Below are 19,886 nucleotides of genomic sequence, written 5' to 3'. Positions count from 1 at the left end.
TTTTTCCACCACCAAATGGGGAGAAAACACAGCAACGCTTTATGCTGATACAAGGAATTATTAGCCAGTTTGGAAACATTGAAGTTACAGGTTACATTACAAGTAAGTACAATAATTAATCCCACTGCAAAGTAAATGGTTACTAATAAAAGAAAGAAGGGTCTGTATCAATTGGATGTATCGAATAATTCACAAAGATTTTATTTTTAAATTTCATAGACAATTATTATATTAATCTAAGTTTAGTGCAGCACCCTTTTACTAAGGTTTCTGGAGTGAATTCATGTTTTTCAGGTATACATTTTGACACAATACTTCATTTCTATTTTCAGTCCTGCTAGTGTTAACATTAACCTGGGAGTTCTTTTCCAGCCTCCAACCCTCCGAAGAGCATCTAAAGTGAACATGCAGAATATGTGTTCCTGTAAACACCTTGTGTATTTAACTGACAGCTAAAATCTTGTCATGGCTTTACTGCATTTCTGAGCATATAACAACCAAAATATAATCTGATGCAAATCCAGATTTGATCAGCAGGAATATCTTGGCTGACCTGAAAGCTCCTAGGTGAAACTGTAAGGCTACCTGTTTAATTATACCCCTAGCTCTTGCTGACAGACTGCCTAGAAGAACACTGTTGCATCCTTTTTTGTCCATGTATATAAAAATGGCCCATTTTTTTTTTAACATATGCCTCTCCCGCTGTACTCATAGATGTTAAATTTACAAAAGTAGTAATTATTTACAACACTATGTGGTTAACTTGCTCTTGTACCAACTACCAGTTCTACACTGATTAATCAGTATTTAATTCTACATTCTGCATCTCTATTGACTTTTAAAATGTTTTTGCTACCTATCAGACAATTGTATACTGAGGGAATTATTTTAGTTCTTATTTGGATGATTAATTTGGTTTTTGACTTGGTGGTAAGGGTAGACTTGTTCAATGGTTTTCTCAAAATTACATGAATGTAGTGTCTGAGCAACAGAAGTGGCAGAACTATTCCATGGATGCAGTAACCTGGGCTTCATGATAGAAGAAGACATTAATGCTTCTTTTTATAAATTTTTTGTGTACTTGTTCCCCATAGCTTCTTAAGCTTCTTTCCAAAGATTGTACAAGAGATGCTGAGCTATAGCAGCAAGGTAAAGATATGATTGCGTAATAGATATGGTTTAGGATTATGGTTTTTACTGGATTTTCTCTCTAAATAGTGAATGATGTGTAACTCATGGAAGAGACAAAGTAGAGAAAGAGCAGCTGGTGCTTTGACAGATTCTGTGATATTGTAGTCATGTTTCTAAAACTGTGCCAGGTGCTTTAACGAGTTTAGATAGGTAAATAAATAAGGATTGTCATTGATTTTATTTCCTGAAATACAATTTTATAGTTGTCAGTGAAAACAATGCAACTGAGGCCTAATAAAAATAGGAGACTTAATGATTGGAACCATGCAAATGAAGTAACGGGGTGCTTGAGAAGTTGACTGGGTAGCTAGGGAGGAGGTGATTTAATGGGGTATTTATAGTTGATCAAAGGGTCTGTATTTGTCTTTTAATAAGGACACGACATTCAGGAAATGACTGAATATAGCCTTCAAATACTTACAGCATGAACACACGGTGCAGATAATGACTGAAGCTAGCATGTGTACATATTGTATGTGTAAGTCATTAGTCAATTGAAAAACGTGTTGCAGATAGATGACAGAATCTAAGTAGTAGGGAGCGCATGGCAAAATAGAAAATGAACAGATTAGATGTAAATAAAGGTGGGAAGATGAGTTTTGCATACAAATTTTTTGACTCAGTTGCTTGAAAGATTGACCAGCATCATGCTTTGTTACTTACTGTGCTATATCAGTAAAGGGAACCTGAGCAACAAATCTGATCTTGATTTAAATATGTGACTGAAAGTTCCTGACACCAGGAGGCTCCTGCCAGGGATGTGTGGCTATTGGATGAACAGTCAAACTTGGAACAGCATATAGGGACCCTGGGGAGTCAGTGGGAGTGGGGCACAGAGAGTGAGAAAGAATTTGGAGCTGACAACAGCACACATATAACTTTTAGGATAGTTTAAGTATCATATTATTAAGAGTTTAACTTGATTTAAATGTAAATGTTTATTTTAGTGCAACATAGATCAGATAACATTAATAATATTGATATGGTATTATCAGCTCCCAAATAACTGTTTTTAGCACAGACTGCAATTTTCTTCACTGAAAGTATAAAAGTGAGTAGGAAAGAAACAACGTTGTTTAATGCACAGTGGAAAAGTCTTGAGATTTTTGTGAAATGCAGTCAAATTTTTTATTTTTAAAGCTGTTGGTTTAAAATGTCCTGTAAAGCCACACAAGATTATAACAAATCTCGTAATTTTCTCTTTAAGTCTCTGTGATTTTTATTATTGTGTAATTTGCGTTTTAACATACAGTTATGCTTTCTGGACTCCAACACTGCTGGAGCATGATCAACTTCAGGATAAAAAACAAAGACAGGATATGAGTATATATACTCACAGGAGATTAAAATTAAAATTGTTCTCAAGTTTTTAGATGTTAAATGGGCTTGAGTCAATTAGAAAAATCACCTTTCACCATAGGTTATAGCAATTAATTTATTAAAGTGAGAAGTGGTCACCTCGTGCAGCTTCTGAAACAGTTGTGCTTCTTTCAGTGACAGGCAGAGGTCTTTTCTCTGCTGCAGGACCTAGCAGCAGAAAGCAGTTCTTGTCAAAACCCATAAAGCTGATGCTTTATCCTCCTCTAAATCCCTCATTAAAACCTTTTTCTGCTGTGATGCTCATGAACCACTCCCATTAGTTAGGCAAGTAGTGAGCTGTAGTAAAGTCTGTTTGCTTTACAGTTATTCAGTCTTTCCAATCCACTCCCATGTTGTGGTTTATCTTTTCCATCTGTTGTTTTTTATCCCAGCCAATAAGGATGTTTTTAGATCTCTGATGCAGGAACTCTTTCTTATTATTGTTTGCAAAACACCTGATTAAATTAAATCCATTTGGGGTTTCTACATGCAACTAAAATATAAACAGTAAATAGTAACTTTATAAGATTAACATTATCTCTAACCCAAAAATCTGAAAATAAGACTTCAGTAATGGGTGATTTGCTGTACACCGAGGGGAAATAAGCAGCAGAGTAGGCACTGGGATGCCACAACAGAATCCCATCATCAGACAAATCCTGTTCAATAATATGGAGGAGTGCTAATAGATTTAGTGAACTGTGCGTGCCTAAGTCTACACAGCTAAGTATACACCAGCCAGACTAGGAAGTTAGAACAAAAAGTATTTCCATTATAAGATTTTTTTAGTACATAGAAAATTAATTTCTCTATAGTTAAGTTTGACTTATTGGTTGTTACTAACCTCTTGTGCACAAAAAGCTTCCCATATTAATGGCGCTTAGGAATGGAACGTAACCTGGGAGTCCTCATATTTGAAACACAATAAAATATCTTGTCCTTCAATGAGAAGTGTTTCATGACAGAAGTGAAGAGATTCTTAATTAAACCTTACAGGAGAGGTTACAGGTGAAAGTCCTGGGTCAGAACCTCAGTGTGACTTGGCTTTCAGCATGTCACCTGGTCTGTGATATTGATAATTGGGTCAAAACCAGCAATAAATATGAATACACAGTGCATCACTAAGCCAGAAGGAGAACACTATGTCTTTTGAGACCTATGTGTAACTGGTCATACCTGTTCTAAAATGAGTACGTTATTTGAGAAGCATTAAACTGTCTAATTGTAATAAATGACAGGCTGGGTTAATTATTACTTGGTAAATCTTTATTTAAACTTCGTACTAAGATTCATTTGCAGTATACTCTTTCATGCAGAACATAAAAGATGTAATTGCGTGCAGACTGGGCATAGTGTTTCCTCAGGTCAAGTAAGGAATAACTTGTTTATACACTTGCCTTGTATGAAAAATCCATGCTTTCTGTACATGAATAGGACTGTTTCTATTAGTTCTTTGTACAAATTGAAGACAGTCATTTTCTTAATGCTTGGGGGACTCACTTTTCTTGCTAGCCTGATGTAAGGGAACAAGTTATAGATGTGCTTGAACAGAGCAGCAGTAACTTAATAAAACCCTCCGGACTCAGTCTATATTTTCATCCTTCCCCACTCCATACATCAGTATTTCTAAATTAGCTGGCCTGATTACTTCCTCTTCCGGTCTTGTAGGACTTGTTAAAAATTCAGGGCCCACACTTTGTTTCTAGGCTCTTGATTAGAGATCCCTAGGGATGAAACAAAGTAATCAGTGCTGAAGCTTTTTAACTCAGCTGACTGAAGCTGGCATTCTGCCTTCAAGACATCTGTTATGGACAAAACGTATGGATAGCTTTTGCGTGTGCTTCGCATGTGTAGTTGTTGCACCAAGGAATTTGTGTGGATCAACAGAGACAATGTAAATGTGGAATAAGACACAGGCAGATAGAAGTAGAAGTCACTTTGGAAAATGTCAGTGCAATTTTTTCAAGATAGTGTGGTATCCTGAGAGAGGGGAAATGCTAGCTAATCCTCAAGGGTTTTGCTTATTTGTCTGCAAAATAGGATTCAGCTTTTTATTTAATTGCCCCCCAACAATAACAACAAAACCAAATGAGCTCCCTGCACCAAAAAGACAGAAACCAAACCAAATCAAACCAACAACAAACCAAAAAACCCCAATCCTCTGAAAGGTTCTGAACCTGACTTCCTTGGATTGCCATCAGACAAACTGAAAGAACACGATCCTGTTGAGACTGAGGGAATTCAGTGTCAAAATTGTAAATTCCCAGCCAGGCGTGAAAGATTTCTTCTAGCAGATTGTTCCTCACAGCTGCTGTCCTTTCTCCCAAAGCTGGCTCTTCTCTTTGTTCTCACTACAGCTCTCATAGATTTTTTAGAGCTTGAAGCCCCTGGATATTCCCTGCTCAAGAACTAGTGTCAAACTGGTACCATCTCCCTGTGCTTATTCTGGATTTTTTAGAATAGCATGAAGCTCACAGTGCATGAGGGATGAGATGAATCAACATCAGCAGAAAGGTTAATAATGAAAGTCAAACCAAATCACTTCAATAATTGCTAGCTGATGTTCATTTGCATATCTAGGCCAGTACAGGTGAATAATAGAACACTAACAAACGCCTAAAACTCCATTGAACTGGTAACTTCAGGAGCTTCCACAGAGAGGGAAAAGAAAGAAAAGTAATTACCTTTGCTATAGGGGATCAGAAATCAGATGCTAGCTGCACCACATACACAGAACAGACTGTAAAAGTAATCTCTGACCGTCCTGTGGAAGACAGGAACTACACTTTTTAAAGCTGCCCTCAAGGCAACTTACCTCATCAGTAGCACTTCTCTGCAAGTATTTTGGGTTCACAGGCAGCTACTCTTATTTTTGGGGATCTCTGCACTGTGGAGCTCTCCTCTTTCAGAAAGGTCCAGAATCTTTGGCTATACTACAGAGAAATGCGAACAATTACAGAGGAAAGAAACTTAGATTCTTCCAGCATGGGGAAAATGGATGGTCTGCCACAGGGTACTCATTGTTACATGACACAGCCACTGTTTTTTCTGTTACCAATCATATTTAGAAAGTAAATGTTTTTCTAAGCTCTGCTATTTTTATGCCCTTTAAGTACTCTTATTCTAAGTCCTTCATCCTATACTTGTTCCTTTTTTTTTTCCTGTATTTCTTAATGTCCCCTTGATATCTTTGCAATATTTGACTTTTTCAATAGGTTCACTTTTTCCTTTTTACTTTTTCACTTCCTTCCTTTTCTTTATTCTTACCTGCATATTCCTTCCTCTTTTCCCCAGTAGTACATTTATTTATTAACTATACTTAAGTAGTTGCAGTTAAGCATGAAGTCCTATTATGCTGGTTAAAATCTACAAAGCACAGCAGAAAGGAATAGTATCCTCCTTTCAGAGATACAAAAAATGTGGCTCTGGCCAGTCAGAGTCTTGTGTTTGATAAACCTCAGCATGTGGTTTGCCCTTGTGCCTGTCAGGGCATTGTACTGACTTATACTGAGCATGCTGTCAACCAGAACCCCCAGATGCCTTTCTGCAGGGCTGCTCTCTAGCCACTCCTCTCCCTCTCCCTCCTCTACTTATGCCTGGGGTTACTCCATCCCAGTTGCAGAATCTGGCATTCAGACTTGTCAAATTTCATGCTATTAATCAATACTCCAATCTGTCTAGATCCCCCTGCAATGTCTCTTGTCCCTCAAGAGATGAAACAGCACCTCCCAGTTTGGTATCATCAGCAAACTTGCTAATGGTGCATTCAACTCCTGCATCTAGATAATTGATAAATATATGGAAGAGAGCTAGCCCTAGAACTGAACCCTGAGGAACACTGCTAGTGACCAGTTGCCAGACAGTAGCCCCATTTACAACAATTTACTCTTTGAGCTCTGCCATTCAGTCAGCTATTCAACCAGTGCCTCATGAACCTCACAGCTGGACAACTTTTCCAGGAAGATGCTGTGAGGGACAGTATCAAAAGCCTTACTACAATCCAGAAAAACTGGAGTTTTCATGAGTTCCACAGACACAAGGCTATCAGTCATCTCTCTCTCTCTCTCTTTTTTTTTTTTTTTTTCAAACACACATTTTCCCTCTGTGTGCTCTCTCTTTTTTCTTTCATACTTTTCCAGAGAGAACAGTTTATTCTCTATGGTTACTAACCCTTGGCCACTTTGCTGAGTGGATATCTTTCCACCTAAATCAGTGGCAATGATCTCAGGTTACAGGATGTTTCATCAACTACAGAACACCCATATTGCACAACTCAAGTAAGTTGAACAGTACACCCATCTTGAAACAACACTACGCACACAAGTTAATTGCATAGTTACTGTGGAAAAAAAATTATTTGGTGGTAACTATTCAGTGACTCTATCAGCAATGGCTTCCTTGTTTAATTTGAGATAACACTTGCAGTGCTAGTTGTTTTCCAGTAATCACATAACTGACTGGTATGCAAACGATACAACATTTTGGAAAAAATGCTTGCACATAAAATCCCAAGCTAACACAGCAAGAAAAGGTTCTAATTCCAGAAGTACTAACTCCAGAAACATTACTGACAACAGTTAACATAGCTTATTCAAAAATAAATGAGGAAAAACAGAGTAAGTGTCTTCATTGAATTCTACCCTTGTTCTGCTGCAGAGCAATGGGGAAAGAAGGAGGAAGAAAAGAGGTACTTGATTGACATGTGTAAATGAAGATCAAATTGTCTTATTGGTTTTGTTTTTCTCCACTGTGGTAAATGATACAGGTGAGGGAACTTATTTGAGTTACATGGTGAAACATATGCTTAGCTCTTTCTCATTTACAAAGCAAAAGGACTACTGTCCTGTCACTTTGAGTTATTACTACCTCTGATTTTCCGAATCTAAACTTCTAACTCTGAGAGCAAGATAGAATCAACTTCTGTTGATGGGAGTGGAAATTAAATAATTCATGCAATAATTACATTCTAAGTTTTTAACATGGAAATGAATATTTGGTTGATAGAAGAGAAAACTGAATTTAAACTTTCTAAAAGATAAAGAACAACTTTTTGGTCCATTTTCTTGAAAGCAGTTTTGAGTCAATAGGTTTTCCCAATGGATTTCAGCATCTGTGCTGCATGTGGCCAGAAAGAACCAGGGTCAGTCTACATAAGGATCAACATCAAAATTAAGTATGGTTATTTATTCAAGTCCTAAAGTGGATACTCCTATCTCAAGACAAAAGTCACTTCTTTAGACACCAGTTACAATGACACTGTTACATGGTTACGACAAACATCCTTCCTCTGATATGATACACCCAAAGGGACTTTTCTGGTTTTATTTCAGTTGAGCTTAACCCCTTTCTAGTCAGAATAATGTAGTATTTAGTGCAGTAACATTATCATATTCACAAAGGCAAAATGTATCTGTGTTACTGTATTGTTTTGAAATCACATTTACTCATTTGTATGTATGTCAACATTTGAATCAGGCCTATTATCATTTTTTACTGGGTGTCTGGAAGATTTGGATGTGGTGTCTTCAGTGCTAATGTATACAGAGATTTTGCAGAAATATCATCTACTAGAAGTTCACAGCGGCTGTTGTTCTGTCTGTATTTTGTTAAGGTACTTCATTATTAATCGAAATTCTAAGGGAGTTGTTATCCCATATTAACACATAACAAGAGATTTCAATCTATTATTGAGTCATAATCGCTACTGGCATGGTGCTTTTTTCAGTAGTAACTGGTTCGAGAGCAAACTTTGGACATGTTACTGCAGCAACACCCACTCTTCTAGGGAAAAGTATTATCAATGCAAATTAGAGGGTGTGTTTATTAAAGGTTACCAGTTCAAAAAATGAAAAATTTGCCTAGATGAATGATTGGTAGAAGCATCTGTCATCCATTTCAAGACCAAAGAAAGATTATAAGAATCATGGAAAACAAAAGAGTTTTTTTTTTCAAAGAGAGGCCTTGAAGCTGTAATTGCTCATTTGTTTAGTTTTGTTCTAAAGTATCCATTCAAACCTCCATTTCATGCATCTAGGACTATTCTCAAGCATGCGAAGTATTTGTATTAGAGGTATCTAATCCATATTTTTTTCCCTTGTCACTTAAATTTCTCCTAGAATTGTGTACAGCCAGCAAAAGCCTTGAGTAAGTAACCACCTACCCCAAACCTAAGCACTTTCAGGAACCAAGGTCTTGATATACATTTGGAGGGTGTGAGCACATCAGGGTCAGACTCTGAATAAAATATTTCTCAAAACAAAGTGACACAAAGTAGCTTTTTATAGCCCATGTTATATAGATTACACTCATTCAGAAACCTCCAAGACATTTTAATCCCTTCATCTGCTGAAGGGTCTTCATATCTCCATCTCCCATGACTAAAGCTTTGATGAGTGACTTCCTTTGGCTGATCCATCTTTCTGTAGTTCAAGCTACAACAAAGTGGGACACGGATTCAAGTATCTTTAAATTAAACAGAGATTATAATTCAAGACTCCCCTTGTAAACTTTTGTTTGAGGATCCATAGGTGATCACTGCTATGTTTTTTTCTGAGCCACTGAAGAGTTTCACAGTGTCTTCAGCAAGAAGGAATGAGAGTACTCCCTCCAAATTTATAATAACTGAAGTTTTACAGCACTTCATGAAAATGGGAGAAACTTGGTTGCACCTCTTCATTGTGAAAAGGTACCAGGCTTTCATCATTCTGAATGAGACCATTCTATGAGTTGAGACCATGAGACTACCTGGGTACAATTTGAAGGACCTGGTACTTCCTTTTCCTCAGGAATAAATTAATAATCCATCATTAGATTTTTTTTTATTTTTTTTTTTCAAAGACAGTGTTTAGGCATCTATCTTTAGGAACAGATGATATGCTGAGATTTATCAAACAAGAGGAGGCTCCTCTGTGCTGTGTTCAGTTTAACGCTCAGATATGGCTTAAGATTAAAGACCTACTGTTGTTCATATTATTTGATACTGGTTCCTTATTCTACTTCATATACAGCTTGTATTTTAAAAATTTAGATCTTCTTCTACCTTTGAATACAAATGTTTTTACAAGGAAGTCCATTGCAAGTATCAGAAACCTACCTCATTTTTTGGAATAGCACTTTCAAGCTATACATGATTGAAAGATGCACAATGAAGTACAAAACTTTTACAGAGCATAGGTGGATCACAGATTAATCAAGGACCTCATATTTCTTCTCTGAATAGAAAGCGATTTTTACCCAACTGGGAAATCCCACCTTTATCTTCTAAGAACTCATGGAAGTCATAGTTTGGGGGAGGATGTTGTGAATATGAGCCAGCAGTGTGCCCAGGTGGCCAAAAAAGCCAACAGCATCCTGGCTTGTATCAGGAATAGTGTGGCCAGCAGGACGAGAAAAGTGATTGTCCCACTGCACTCAGCGCTGGTGAGGCCCCACCTTGAATACTGAGTTCAGTTTTGGGCCCCTCATCATAAGAAAGACATTGAGGTACTAGAGAGAGTGCAGAAGAGGTAATGGCCTTAAGTTGCACAAGGGGAGGTTTAGATTGGATATTAGGAAAAAAAATCTTCACAGCAAGGGTTGTCAGGCACTGGAACAGGTTGCCCAGGGAAGTGGTAGAGTCACCATCCCTAAATGTGTTTAAAAGGTATTTAGATGGGATTCCTAGGGACATGATTTAGTGCTAGAGTTAGGTTGTGGTTGGACTTGATGATCCTGAGGGTCTCTTCCAATGAAAATGATCCTATGGTTCTATGATTCTGTGATTTTATACTACTGTTGTGCTCACTTGAAGATGAAATGGCCAACTAGGATATTTTAGATAGTCCCAAGAAACTGCATGAGTTATAGAAGATAATTTCCAAGGACATCTACAAATCCTGAGGAAGTATTGTACACTCTGCTCCTGAAATCACTGTATTAGGCTCAGCCCCTAATGGAGAGCTTGCAAGAGTTCTGCAAGAAAGGCGTCATTTGCATACATTATTCTCCATCTCGGGGAAATTATCTCTGGCCTGATCTTAGACTTTTTAACATTTTGGTCTTTCTGCCCAATGTAAAGAACATAGAAGGCAGTGAGAATTTCCTCTATAGACATTAGTAATATTAAGAAGTACAATTTCAGTGCACACCTGACAAGGTGTGAAAAAACAACTCATAAAACTCTCCTGGCTAAACAGCATTTCAGTGATCCCCGCTGCACTTCAGCTGTCTGTCTTCTGTTTACTTCTTTGAAAACAAGTTTCTTCTCTTGTTTGTAGAATTTGAGCTCTGTCATTTCCACTGGACTGACACCTTGGGATGAAGTAAGATGAAAATATTCTATTAAAAAAATAAAGAAAAATAAATATGAATCTATTTCGATCAACTGCAATTCAAAATAGTAGCTTAAGAATTTTAACAAAATATGCAAATGAGAAATAACTTGGATCAATTCTTAGTGTGTTAATTTGAAGAGAAGGATCATTACAACTGTGACAAAGCTGATGTTTGCGGGATGGATCATTAAGTTATTGATTTCTCTATTGGCTTCTGAGCACATTAAATTTGCATCTATGTCTTACAGCTTATTGTGTGATAAACTTAATCCTGTAAAGGGAAATCTTCTTTCAACGTAGTTGACATCTGTAGCATAAGGCTAAGACTGGCCACTTAACTGTTTAACTTCATCAACTCAATGACACTTCTGAGCTCTTGATGGCTGCTTTTCTCTAACGTGTGTTGTTTGGTTTTTGTTTGTTTGTTTGTTTGGTTGGTTTTTTCCCATGTGCTAGTTTATTTTTATGTTGCATTCCCTGGTGTATTACTTTGAATTTCTGGGATTTTAACACCCATTCCCTGCAGTTTTTAGTTTTCTCTTTCTTGTTCATCTGCACTGTATTCCACTGTTCAGGAATCCTGTGCTCATTCCTTGTGCTCACTTTTTACTGCATATGAATATTCTTCATTCTTCTTTCATCTTGAAGCAGTTCTCTTGTGTGGACACTTCCATGGAGAAGTCTTTGTAAAAATCCCCACTGTGTTGTTAGGATCAATTTTGCATATAGTATGAGGAAAAAAATCAGACACATGTAAAGACAGGTAAGGCAGATAAGAATGTTGCAGAGATTTACAGAGTTTTGAAGGATTTCTGGAAGTGAAGCTGTGAATGGTCTATCACTCAATAACAAAGGAAGTAAGAAAAGATGTTTCAGGTTGCTTTTGTTTTTTGTTTTGATTTGTTTTGGTTTGGTTTCCAGAGATTAAGCCTTCTGATAAATTTCTTCATATAGATTTCTGAACAGATTTCCACATACACAGAAATATGACCAAGGAAAGCTCATGACTTGCATAGTGCTGTTATATGGCATAATGCCACAACTTTGGTCTTGGTTTTGCAGCCTGGGAACCTTTATCAAGTTAAAGTTAGACATAGACTCTATATTAAGGAAAGACATGAAACTTAAACATGGCTGGGATGAGTGTCTCCCATCCTTTGTCTCCCTATGGGAACAGGCTGCAATATGTTGTTATTATGTTTTATTTGGCAATTAATTTTGTGCAATGTGAGTTTAGGCTTACACTAAGTTACGAGTGTTGTCTACTTGATCAGCCATTGTTCTCTTCTGGTCTAATTAGAATTAGTTTCTCCTGTTCAGTATGTGATAGTTCTGGTTTTAAGATTTTCCAAATTAAGGAGGAATCTGTTGTATTAACTACTTAAAATATCTAGACCTTTCTCAAATATAGCAGTCTTCCTTATTGAGGACCAGGAATTTCGAACAGGACAATACACCTTAATGTAGGTTAGTATATGACTTTTTTATTAAAGAAATTTGGTCTAACTATTCAGGATATTAGAACTGTGCTGTTTTAATAATAGTTAAAGTATAGTAAAACATGGTATTATTTCCTTGGAAGTGTTTCATTAGTGCTTCAACTGCAATAGACGGTGGTCATAATCCTATTAGTTTAACTGCGCTTATCTATTACTGTTCCTACGATTGCTATTAAAGGTTTGCTTATTTAGGTGTCTGAGATGTTAATGATGTTCTCTTTGCCTTTGCTACAAGTAAATAATTTGTTGTCATAATGTTTGCCCTTTCCTCACTTGAAACATTATTCTCCTCTTATGCTATGCCTTTAGGCTTGGTAGACTGAGCTGTCACTGAAATGCTACTAAATGGGTTCTCCTCCCTCTAAATATTCTGAATATCTCCCTCTATATACCTGAATTCTATATTCAGAAAGTGCAGCTCCTTGCTTCCTTCCCCTACACGTCTCTTTATAACCCCATGGCAAGTAAGCATGACAGTAGCCTTGGGTTTCCAAGTTGAGTAAAAAATAAATAAAGTTTCAGACATCTCTACAGCACCTCAGCCATAAGCCTCTAAGCATGTTTACATGGAAGAACTATCAGGTGACAAGTGTGGCAAATTCTTTACTTTGGCAATGGGATTCTCCAAATAAAAATTTAAAGCATGCAACTGCATTTAAAGTGGAAGTCAGGGACCTCCATGCCTAAGTATTAATCTGTTCAGAAACATTTAAGTGCCTTGATTTTTAATTGCTAATGTATTTCTTTTGTGGCCCTTCTACTAAACTCCTATTTGGACATTCCTTTATTCATATACAAGTTGGAAAAACTACCTGCATTATGAAGTCTCATTGGTTTTGGCTGTGTTTTTCAGAAGCATAGTCCTGAACTCTTGTTTTTGTGGTGCATGTGATATTTCAGAAGTTATCATAACCTGAAGGCAAGGGCATTAAACAAAATGATGATCCAAGAAGACATGGTAGCTTGATTTTGAACCTGTGACACAAGTCATAAAAGGGATAGTTCTTTTATTGTATTAATTGAGTTGCAGGGATTGTTAAGTTAAACTTAAAATGACCCTTTTAATTCATGCCATAATTTCCTTCCTTTTTTTTTCCTGACCACCTTTGTGAGACATACCTTTGTTGTCCTTTTTCACTATCAAGGTAATTGAAAACATAAATTATATAACTAGCTTTTTTACTTTTTGTGTACCACAACCACTCACTGGAATATAATGATCTAAGCACAATTTTCATCTGCAGAAGAGAAGAAAGTGATTCCAAGCAAACAAAACAGTTACAACTTTTAAATGTTGTTGAGTATAATGAATTAGCCAGGAGGAGTTAGAGCCTGCTGATGCCAACTGAAGTGCTTGGGGACTTGAGATAGAAGTTAATGATAAGGAGCAGCTTTCATGCATTCAAATAAATTACATACTGGGCTTGGCTTAAGCCTGGCATCAGAATGATCTCTGGGGTTTTCCCTACATTATCTTCGTCTGTGATTATGCAAATATCCTTTTAATGCAGCAACTCCATAACAGGAAATTAGTCTCATGCTTGCTCACATGCTCGCTCACATGCTCTTGCAACCAACAGACATTTATTTGCAAAATTCTAATGTGTCTGAAGTACAAACGGCACATCAACCCTTTAAGTACCAAAATTTTGCTAACATGCAAATAACAGGACATGCTCAGATATGTCAGGGATGCAGCAGATGAATCAGGAAAGAGATAAGTTTCCTAGCACAAAAATATTCTTGGGTTTGAAAGTTCAACCAGAATGCAAATGGTGTCAAGTTTACATTTAGTTTCAAAGAAAAGGAAAACGGAAGGAAGAAATATCTTATAAAAAAGCAGGGTTAAAACTGAATAAAACATGGAAATGAGACAAAGCATAAAGACAAAATAAATTTCACTATTATTGTTAAATGCATAGCAATCTGCTGAGCCCAGGTAGTCTGCCATCATCAGTCACACACAGAGATGTACTTAAATTTATTGCAGTGATTTTGTTTTCAGGAACTGCACCAAAATGGGGACTATGAGGGTAACTTGTTTTGTCTGGAGAAGAAAAACTTAAGAATGGGAATCAGAGGAAACAATTTGGAAAGAGAGGCAACTCGTATCCTTTGGGAGTGGCAGAATTGAGGTCACAAAAATTGTGTTGTGTTACTTGTGGTAGTATTACTGTATTAATTAATCTCTGAGCAAGTAGGAAAGCTCACTTGTTGATTTGTTGTTTTTGTAAACCCCTGCTGGGTGAAATTATCTTGGGTAACTTTTTTCTTAAACTAAGGGTCTCTAGTATAAGGTCATATTTCTTTTTAGGAAAGAAAAAAAAAACCCAAACAAACAGTTAAGCATTTTTTGATCTGGGATACTCTAGTGATAAGTTGGCAGCTTGTATGCGAGATGCCCCCCACCCCCTTTTTCTCTTTTGCTCCCCTGATTGAAACACAGACAGCTAAATAATTGGGGTTACGGGGGAGCCTAATGAAATTAAGAACCTAACTTTCTAATGGGATTTTGGGTAGTATCTGATTCATTCAAGCTCTTTTGAAACTCCCATCAAAGTGAAATGTTCAAGACATGACCTTAAGGTAACATTTGAATCTAGAGTTCCAGCTCTTTGTTTTAAATGTAAGACTTATTCTTTCTTCTCTATCCAGTGTATTCTGGTTTTAATTGCTAGAAATCACTATTAGAGAAATTGGAGCTACTGTGAGGCTCATTAAGGAGTGAGAATTCATGCTTAACTATTTAAATCAATTCTTGTTGATCTGGTTTCTGGAGATTACACTTTTAACTTTATCTGTCATAGGTGGGAGAAACTTGCTAGTGAAATAGCATAGTATCTTAGAGTAAAAAAAAAAAGCCAATACACGTGAGTAGGTGTTTGCAAATGCTATTCAAGCAACATGAATTTTCTATGATTCCCCATTAAATCCCATCTAGCCAAACATTCTCCGTTCATTTTTGGTATTAAACAGTAGCCAGTCACTATTTTTTTCTGACTGCTCCAGCAAAATGTAGCAGATGCTAGATTAAGTCTGAAGACATATACAACAATTTTAAAATCTGCTATTTGGAATCGATTTTGTTTTCAATAGATTAAAATCACAAGAAATAGCCAACTGCTGTGGTTCCACTAGACATTTCACCTCCAAAATAATTTTGCAATGATGCAATCAATATGCTGAACCACTAGAATTCAAATTTAGCAGGAACAGGTCCCTGTGCAAATGATGTCAACCAAAAAGTAGTGAGACTTTTATGGACTATCCGATTTATGTAATGAACCCTTTGGGTAGTACCATGATAAATGCCTGGGACCTCTTTTTGAGACTCACGGACTTAAAGGTTTGCTCTTTTAAAAATCATATCAGGTAGAGTTCTTTTGGCATAACATTAAGCTTTTAACACTAAGCTGACTTAAAATCAAAGTAAACAGATAGGTTCACTAACTTCTATGAAAGCTTTGATTAGCTCATAGCAAAGTGCAGTCACAGGCATCTCCATATTCTTTGTTACAAAAGTCTACCCCAAGTCAGAGGGCTGTCTTTGGACACAAGCTGGGTCTGTAAGGCATGACTTTTATTTCACCTTACACTATGGGAAGGAAAACAAAAACAAAGCCTGCAAGGGTTCCCTTCCCCTTACAGCAAAAGGCAACAACAAAGTTAAAGTAGCTTCAAAATCAAAGCATTCTACTAATTTTTTTATAGCTATAAATCTGTAGAGTGCGTGACTGACAACTCCCTTCAGTAGGGAGAGCTTAACTTCTATGAGCTCAGAGGTTTTTTAACTATTTTGAAATTAAGAAGCATTAACAACAAACTATATATTTTCTACTATACCTTGATACAGAAGTAAGCCATCTAAAGTGCTCCAGGTTGCCCCCCACCCCTCAATTTGCCATCTTCTGTAAAATGGCGAAAAATGTTACAGATATATTTATCAAAAACTGTGGTAAAAAAGTATTTAGAGGAAAGCTACGGGTTTGTTTGTATTGTTCTACTACTCACTGTGCTTTTTCAGATGTTAATTTTTAAATTATTATTTTGAAATTAAATGAAATAGGACACAAGCTGTTCAGGCATTACAGCATTCACTGGAGGACCTATATTGGCAACATAACTGCTTACTGTATGTTAGAGCTCTATCTCCTAATGTTCCAAAGATGCTACAGTCCACAGTTTTATTTCCTTCTTGGAAAACAAGCAGGATGTTTGCTAGGAAATTACTTAATTGAGAAACATTGGATTTAATTAGTATTTTGGATGACCCAATTGAAATTGGAATTGTGTCATTTTTACATAAGTCTACCTGGTGATAATAAACCTAGATAATCGGCTTTGATAGAGATCAAGTCTTTGCTGCAAACATAAAAATATCTAGCTGGTTTATTAGCCTACAATTCACATCAGAAAATGATCTAGACTTAAAAATGATGGGAGTTTAGCAGCTTTAGATCACATGGGAAATTTCGTATTTTGTTTTCCATAATTGGAGCTTAACTGTAAGAGTTTTCTGAAGACTTTGGGAAACAGTTTATGAAGCCACCAAAGCTGTGAAGTAATAGATTTCTTTGTTGAGAGTTCATACACAGACAGGAGAAGAGTGTATATAGCTCATTTCTATACCACTGAATGGGATTCTGAGCATCTTGGAATCCTATAAGAAAGAACTTTACTACTCCTAAGGAAATTTGATATTTCACACAGATTTTAGAAAGGTTACAGAGTGGCAAATTGTAGCTGGATGAGGAAATTAATATTTGTAATTCACATGACCCCAGAGGAATATATTTGGCAAAAAATACCTTTCCTTGTGATTGTTCCTTTGTAGTTTGTCATTACAAATGCAGAACAAAACAACATCAAGTGTAAAATCATCTTCATCCTTACAAAACTTCAGTATTAGGGAACAAAGCAATTATGTTCTATTCTGATAGCATCGCCAGAATACTACAGTGATTTACTTTTTTGCAGAAATCTAGCAGTTTAAATAAATCACAAGTAACAGATGGCAACTAGATTTCAAGACTAAAGCAGACTGTCACATCAAGAAGTATTTTCGTTAGCATGCTCATAGGGAAGAAAAGCTAAGGGAAACATAATCTGCTATCCCTTCATTGCAGTTGTACCTCTGAGAGATATGTTTTGTGCTTAAGTGGAGGAGTATGCAGCCTGCCCAAAGTTACTCTCTGATCTAAATAGTAACATTTCACCAATGTTCTTACTGCAATCCACATAAACTCACAAGATGTGGAGCCACTGCAAAATGTTTGCCACTGGCAGGTATCTAATAATGAAAAAATGTATCCATAAACATATAGGCAACAACCTGCAGTAACTTAGTGATAACCACTGTTGCACAATAATTAATGTCACCCTCCCCCTAACATTTAAAAGTTACACACTGCAGGTACAGCACTACATGCAGTGGGGAAGGATAAACAGGTCTAACGGTAACAAGACACTGATCTTAATTAAATCTGCCAGTCTGTAAGCATAGCACCACTACTCCTTTTCTGTTTTAAGAATCAGGTAGCACAACGATTTGGGAAAGGAATTCAGAAATAAAGTAAATGGTATAAATCACAAAATGGTCAATGTTATTCTTATGTCTCTAAAATGTGTATGGAAATCCAGAAAATAACTCCATATAGTTATTCCTTTAATCTAAGAATATAATGGCAAAGATTTTCTTCAATTAAATTCACTGTTATTAATGCTGGTTGAGTACTGCAGTCCAATCATCAGGGGGAAAAAGAGGCCTATCTGAACTATATGGCAATTCCTTTAACAACTCTTTAGTTCGTATCTGACAGGGACAGGAAAACTTGAGAGCAAAGGTAAGCTATTTCCTGTTGAGAAAACTGGAAGCATCCCAGGGAGGTGAGGGTGTCATGGTTGAGACAGGTAAACGATATAGACCACCTTCCAGAATGAAAACAGTAGATGCCATTTATTGCCATAAGTGCATTTTTATACGGTTTTACCAATTCATGTGTCTCTTCACTATTGGTTACAAGTTACAGCTCTAACATTTCATTAGCTATTTTTGCTATCATCAATGTTACTCTTCTACTCCCTTCTCTCTCACGGGTACATCCTTAACATCTCCAGATACTCCTTTACTCCCATCTTTCTCACGGGCAGGCCTTAATATCTTCAAGGCTAATTTCTGTTCCCATGCCCTTCATCAGGGAATCCAAGGCCCCAGCATAGTCCCACATGGAGGGTATGTTGTCTTGGTAGATAAGAACTCAGCAAGTTTCTGATGGCAGATCATTCTATAATGAATCATTCCTGTGGAGTGGTAACTTCATCAGTTGAGGTCTTGATGTCTTCTTTGACGGCTGCTGCTGTTCTGGTGGCAACAGATGCTGAACATGCTCTTTTGGCCAGCACAGAAAAACAGGCTCTGGCTGCTATGAGAATGTGGAGATAAGAGGGATCTGGTTGCTGAAGAGCTGGCAGCATAGCAGCAACAACTCTGGTGGCTACACCAAGAAGTCATGGCACAGGCGATTACATGTTACTGCTTAAAAACAGCTGGTTCCCAGGAGGCTGGATCAGGTCAGCAAGAGCTTGCCTTATACCATGATGCCTTATTGCAAATGAGTTTTGTCAGAACCCAGTGACAGACTGTCACATGGGGACACGAATACCCACCAAGCTAAAGCAGGATGTATTTTGTGCAAGTTCAGCACAATGCAATTACCAGTAACTAGAGAGACCAATGGCATATGTTGTGTTATAACCAGTAGACTGACATACATGGTCATTAACAGGTGAAAAATATAAGAAGTTTCTTCCTGACTTCTTGGTTGATCCTGTTATGGTGATTCCTATAACATGCAACTTGAACAATGGGTTACAACAATTTCAAGGTATTTTCATTATGATCTCCACCCCTGGTCCGTTTGGGCCAGGTTGGTCAGTTTAAAATTGCAATGAACTCCTAGCCTTGCTCCAAGCCTGGCTAGCAACAAGGGCTTCCTGCTATAGTAATCCCCATAATGTGCAACTTACACCCCAGGTTTAACTTTACTCTCAATTTCCCTACCTCGTCCCCAGCCCTGAGTGGTGCAGGGTGATGGGGAACAGGGATTGTGCCCAGCTCATCACATGTTGTTTCTGCTGCTCCTTCCTCCTCAGGGGGTGAACTTCTTACACTCTTCCCCTGCTCCAGTGTGGTATCCCTCCCACAGGAAACAGTTCTGCCTGAACTTCTCCAATGTGAGTCCACCAAAGTGCTGCAGTTTCTTCACGAACTGTTCCAGTGTGGGTCCCTTCCATGGGGTGCAGTCGTTCGGACATCCACTTGCTCCAGTGTGGGTTCCTTCACAGGCTGCAGATGGATATCTACTCTGCTGTTAACCTCCATAGGCTGCAGAGGGACAGCCTGCCTCACCATGGTCCACCATGGGCTGCAGAGGAATCTCTGCTCCAGCACTTGGAGCACCTCCTCTCCCTTCTTTTTCACCAACCTTGGTGTCTGCAAAGTTGTTTAAACTGGAGTTCACACTGG

Source organism: Nesoenas mayeri (genome assembly GCF_963082525.1).
Source record: "Nesoenas mayeri genome assembly, chromosome: 5".
In the NCBI taxonomy this organism is placed as follows: Eukaryota; Metazoa; Chordata; class Aves; order Columbiformes; family Columbidae; genus Nesoenas; species Nesoenas mayeri.
The sequence above is the reverse complement of the archived record's forward strand: the minus strand, read 5'-3'. Positions refer to the sequence as shown.